We start from the raw sequence: 6,434 nt of genomic DNA, 5'->3' as shown, positions 1-6,434 counted from the left end.
TACAATATCACTTCACTCTATTTTTCTTGGTCTATGGTATACCTCGCTTTTACTCTCGCTCCTCGGATGTATTGTCGAGATTTTTAGTGTGTCTAGCAAATGATTTTGGTGTGTCTTCAAATGATAGAAGACTTCCTATTTATAGGGATGAAATGAACCTATTGATGTCATTAGTGACTCGAAACAGCGATTGACAATTTGCCAAATACAAGGAAGATGTTTTCTTCCTTAAAACAAGGAAATGTTTTCTTCCTTGTTTTCTTCCTTAAAATGAGAGATGTTTCCTTCCTCAAATTATGGGATGGACCCAACAAATCTCCCCCTCCAGACCCATTCAACTGAAGGAGGCATCTCCGTCTTCTCAGATAGAGTTAATGCCGACAAGTTCTTTGCACAATTTGAACTTGTCTCTGGGAATCACCTTGGTTAACATATCTGCAGGATTTTCACTCGTGTGAATCTTCTTGACCTGGAACAATTCGTTCTCTACCTGATCACGAATCCAATGATATCTGACGTCGATGTGCTTTGTTCTCGCATGGTACATAGAGTTTTTGCTCAAGTCTGTGCACTCTGTCACAATAGACAACATACTCCATTCTTTTTGCAATCGAGTTCTTGAAGGAATCTCTTGACCATATCATCTCTTTGCCGGCTTCGGTGCCGCAATATACTCCGCTTGATTGTAGGCACGGTGCGACACATGTGACTTCGCATTGCCATGATCCGAAAAAAGTAAACAAATATCCGGTAGTGGATTTTTTGTTATCAAGGTCACCATATATCGAGAATCTGTATAGCCCTTGAAAATTGGATTTGATCTCGAAACCACAACATTAAATGCGAGCTTCCTCTTAGATACACAGTATCACTTCACCGGACTTCGATGCTCTTTCCTACAGATTTTCGAGAAATGCCTAACAACACCATTTGCGTGAGCAATATGCGGTCGAGTGCATACCATTGCATACATCAAACTTCCGACGGCGAGAGGAATAAGGAATCTTGGCCATTCTCTCTTTCCTCCGTTGTTGTAGGACACGTCTCTTTGCTCGGTTTCGGATGACCGGGGAGAGGTGTGCTAACCCATTTAGCATTCTTCATATTGAAGCGCTCTAGTACACGTTCTTGTGCCTTTCTTGTGACAAATAAAGCTTCTTTTCATCTCTCGAACGAGTAATTCATGCCCAAAATCGCACGCATGACCCGAGTCTTTCATTGCAAAGACACTGTTTCTTCAACTCGTCGATCTGGAAGCATTCTTGCCTACAATCAACATATCATCCACATATAGCGAAAGGATGATAAAGTAAATGAGAAAATCTTTGTACAAACACACGGTGATGCGAAGAAGTCTTCTTGTAGCCTTGCTCCTATAACGGACTCAAACTTCTTGTACCTTGTCCGGGAGCTTCTTCGATCCATATAGACTCTTCTTAAGTTTGCATACAAAATTTTCTTTACCTTTTTCCTTGAAGCCCTCGGGTTGTTCCATATAAATCTCCTCTTCTAAGTCGCGTGAAGAAAAGCGATCTTCACATCCATCGCTCGATCTCCAAATCAAGACTAGCGAGTCGAAATCGAAGCTGTCCGAATGGAGGACATTTTCACGACAGGAGAAAATATTTCGTCAAAGTCAATACCTTTCCTTTGACCAAATCCCTTAACAACCAACCTAGCTTTGTATCTGGGCTTCAAGCTATGTTCTTCAGCTTTAACTTTGAACACCCACTTGTTCTTCAAAGCTCTCATGCCCTTAGGCAATTTCACCAACTCATAAGTATGGTTCTCGTACGAGAGATTTCATCTCATCTTGCATGGCTTCAATCCATTGATCCTTGTGCTCATCTTCCATGGCCTCCTCATAACATTCGGGCTCTCCCCGTCGATGAGTAATACATACTCATTAGGTGAATAACGGGAAGAAGGAACATCTTTGTCTAGTAGACCTTCTAAGTGGAATGTCGGCACTCATCCACGACTTCATAAGTAGAAGCATCTACCTCATCAATGGCAGCATCGTTATCATCATCAACATGCTGATCTCAAACATCATTCTGGGCATCACCATCGTCATCGAGCCCACCAACTTCATCAACATTTGTTTGAGGAACTTGATCAATTAACTAAGACTTGAACTTAAAGATTTTATCTTCTCGCTTTGTTAATATCTTCAATCGTTTGATCCTCGTGAAGATAACATCACGACTTCTTATGAGCTTATTATCAATTGGATCATATAGCACGTAACCAAACTCATCAAGGCCATAACCGATGAAGATGCACTGCCTTGTCTTGGCAGTTAATTTTGACCTCTCATCTTTAGGCACATGTACAAAAGCTTTGCAACCAAACACTTTCAAGTGGTCATAGGAAACATCCTTGCCATACCAAACTCTGTTTGGAACATCACTTTGCAAAGCAACCGCGGGGGGATAGATTAATAACATGTGCGGCGGTCAACAATGCCTCACCCCAAAAGGAATTCGGCAATTTTGCTTGGAAAGCAAACATCTAACTCTCTTCCATCAAGGTCCTGTTCATCCTCGCTAAACCATTGGTGAGGAGTCTTGGAGGAGTCTTCGGTGTCGATACCCCTGTTGCTTGCGGTATTCGTCAAACGGTCCACAATATTCACCAGGTTATCGGTGCACGAATACACTTGACTTCTTTCCAGTTTCTCTTTCATCGAGGGCTGGCGCTTTAAAGACACCCAACACTTGGTCTTTAGTCTTTAAGACGTAGAGCCAAAGTTTCTTTGAGAAATCATCAATAAAGGTAGCGAAGTAAAGTGCACCACCCAAAGTCCTTGTCTTCATTGGACCACATAAATCTGAATGCACCAACTCAAGCAACTGCGAAAATGTCTTTCTTGAAGGAGGATGAGACTTGAAAGAAACTCTATTTTGTTTTCCAGCCAAGCAGTGCTCACACTTTTCTAATTTAGCACTTTCGAAATTTGATAATAATTTCTTTTTGGCCAGAACATTTAGTCCTTTCTCGCTAATGTGGCTAAGCCTCTTATGCCATAACGTTGAAGAGCTATTGCTCTCAACTGCATTCACCATATCAACACGGTAGAGGTCGTAGTCGATTATAGACCACGACGTTTTTCGCCACGAGCCACAATCATGGAACCTTTAGTAAGCTTCCACTTTCCAGGCCATTGAGTCGACATATCCTCATCATCCAAAACACCAACGAGAGATCAAGTGCAAACGAACATCGGGTGCATGCTTTACATTGTTTAAAACTAGTTTAGTTCCAATACTAGTTTTCAAACAAATCGTTCCAACACCGGCCACCCTAGATACGGTCATTATCCATACTCAAAGTTCCAAAGTCAACCGGAGTATAGGATGAGAAAAATTCCTTCCTTGATGTCACATGAGATGCGGCACCACTGTCCACAACCCGGCTTGACTCATCACAAGCAATATTTATCAGATCCGCATCAAGGACGAAGAATAACAAGATCTTCTGTAGTGACAGCGGCAACACGATGTCCATCTTCTTTCTTTTCCTCCTTATCTCTATTCTCCTTTTTCAAAATCCGTGAGAACTTCTTTGTATGCCCCTTTTTCCCGTTGATAGCACTTAATATCTTTAAGTGCCTTCGATTTGCTTTATGATGTTCTCTATTTTGAGAACCACGATTCTTGCCTCTCCCCCTAGTGTCGGTCACCAAGACATCGATGAGGAGGAATCTTGAGATTTTCTTCTCATCTCTTCATTTAAAAACGCTTGCTCTTGGCAAGATCCATAGAGATCACACCATTCGGAGCGGAATTTGATAATGAAGTTCTAATAATTTCCAAGAATCGGTAGGGAACCAAGTAGAAACAAGCCTTGAATTTCTTCATCAAAGTTAATGCCCATAGCGGACAAGCCGGTTCATGATCCCGAAAAATATTCGGATGATACGTCATTGCGGAACCATCGTGGTATTTTAAACCTAAAGCATTTGCTTTATCAAAAACATCTTGTTGTTACCAATTTTTCGAGCATACAAACTTTCAAGATGCTCCCATAGGGTCCGAGCATATGTCTCCCCGAAATATGGTTCAACACATTATCGTCACCCACCTTTGTCTAATAAAGCCGCAAACCACTGCCGATGCAACAACTTCCACTCTTCATCTGATTTATTATCGGGCTTTTTTTTAAAGAACGAGGTTCATGAAAATTCTTGACGTAAGCAAATCTTCCATTTTACCCTTCAAATGGCATAATTTACGCCATTCAAAGTAATCATTCTACTAGTGTTGGCTTCCATCGTTTATCACAAATACAAATACTATTTTATTCGAAGACCAAAGTAATTCTTTTCGATGTGGAAGTTCGGACGTGGCCGCAACCACAGAGCATACTCAGACAGAACCTTGGCTCAGATACCACTTGTTGAGAATAAAAGAGACCCGCAAAAATAATATTCACGGTATTAGTGATAAACGCGGAACACTAACTTATGGTTAAATTAGCAAGAATAAAATGCAGCAATAATGACACCAAGATTTTACGTGGAAACCCTTCTGAATAGGGAAAAACCACGGCCAAGAGGAGCAGCTGATATCACTATAGCAAAGAATTTTACACTGTGTAGTAACGAGTATAAATACTCCTAAGACCACTACACCCACAAAAGAAAAACACTCTTTTGATTTTTCCCACCTTACTACAATATCACTCACACTCTATTTTTCTTCACAGACTATTTTCTTACACAGTCTATGGTATACCTCACTTTGAGATTTTTGGTGTGTCTAGCAAATGATTTTGGTGTGTCTTCAAATGATAGAAGACTTCCCTATTTATAGGGATGAAATGAACCTATTGATGTCATTAGTGACTCAAGCAAGCACTTGACAATTTGCCAAATACAAGGAAGATGTTTTCTTCCTTAAAACAAAGGGAAATGTTTTCTTCCTTGTTTTCTTCCTTAAAATGAGGGAGATGTTTCCTTCCTCAAATTATGGGATGGACCCAACACAGTGATGGTTTTTGTTTTTTTGTCCCTTTGAAGTATAAGAATTGCTTTAGATTTCGAGGGATTTATCATTAGTGGTCACAAGAATTTGATGTTTGTGTGGCAGAAATAAAAATTGTTCTCTGTGTTGGTTTAGTATTGGTGTTCTTGGGTATTTTTCTCTGCAAACAGACGGTCGTTCAATCCTTTTTTTTTTTTTGGTTTACATTGGATACGATTGACTTTTGCATTGAACTCCAATTTTGCTGTTCTTAGTTTTCCGTTGTCATCCAACAAAACGCGGATTTTACGTTTTGGACTTTCGGGAGTGCAACGGTGAAAAGAAAATTTGGTTTTCTATTTACTCACTATGGATTCTGACATGATCAAAATTATGAACCAAGACTTTGTCCGTCTTGATCGTTTTGATGGCGCAAATTTCACAAGATGGAGGGATAAATTGAAGTTTATGTCGACTGCTTTGAAGATTTTTTATGTGCTTGATTCAAGTTTTACTCCAATTCCTCCACCAACGGATGATGATTCGAAGAACTTAAAACACAAAGGAAAAAGAGAGAGGAAGATGAATTCATGTGTAGAAGTTACATTCTCAACACACTTTCAGATCATTTTTATGATCTCTATACTATTGAACCTTCAGCAAAGAAAAATCTAGAATGGTTTGGAATTAAAATACAAAGCCGAGGAGGAAGGTATCACAAAGGTTCTTGTTTCTAAGTATTTTGAGTTCATGTTTAAGGATGATATGCCTATCTTGGCACAAGTACATGAACTGCAGATTATAGTAAATCAGTTGAAAGTGACGGGAATTGAACTTCCTGCATCTTTTCAAGTTGGAGCAATTATAACAAAATTGCCAACATCTTGAAATAGATATAGGAAGAAAATTCTCCATGATTCTAAAGAATTTTCTTTGGAAGAAATTCAAAAGCACCTTCAAATCGAAGAGGAATCGAAGGAGAGAGGTAAGAATGAAAATTCTTATAATGGCAATAATAAAGTCAATGCTTTGACTAAGCCCTCAAACAAATCCAACAAAGAAAAGCAAAGCAAGGAATTTCTCTTGATCCTAAAAAAGATCAAAATAAACTCAAGAAGTCAAACAAGAAGGTTGCTTTGTGTGCGGAAAATACGACCATTATGCTAGAGATTGCAAATTTAGAAAGAACCGAAAGAAGTGAATTCAAAAAAAAGAAAATGAAGAGATCATTGCTAGTGTGAGCGAGATCTACACCATAAAAGGCAAAGTTTCGATTGGTGGTATGATACGTGTGCTCTCTTGTTCATGTTTGCTATGACAAGTCCCTCTTCAAGACTTACAGAGAAGTTACTGATGAGCTAGAGGTTCAAATGGGAAATGAAGGAAGGTCCAAAGTTTTTGGCAAGGGAAATGTCGAACTTGCCTTTACTTCAGGAAAGATGGTTACTCTAATCAATGTCTTACATG

Source organism: Lycium ferocissimum, chromosome 2 (assembly GCF_029784015.1).
Source record: "Lycium ferocissimum isolate CSIRO_LF1 chromosome 2, AGI_CSIRO_Lferr_CH_V1, whole genome shotgun sequence".
In the NCBI taxonomy this organism is placed as follows: Eukaryota; Viridiplantae; Streptophyta; class Magnoliopsida; order Solanales; family Solanaceae; genus Lycium; species Lycium ferocissimum.
This window is presented reverse-complemented; position numbering follows the sequence as displayed.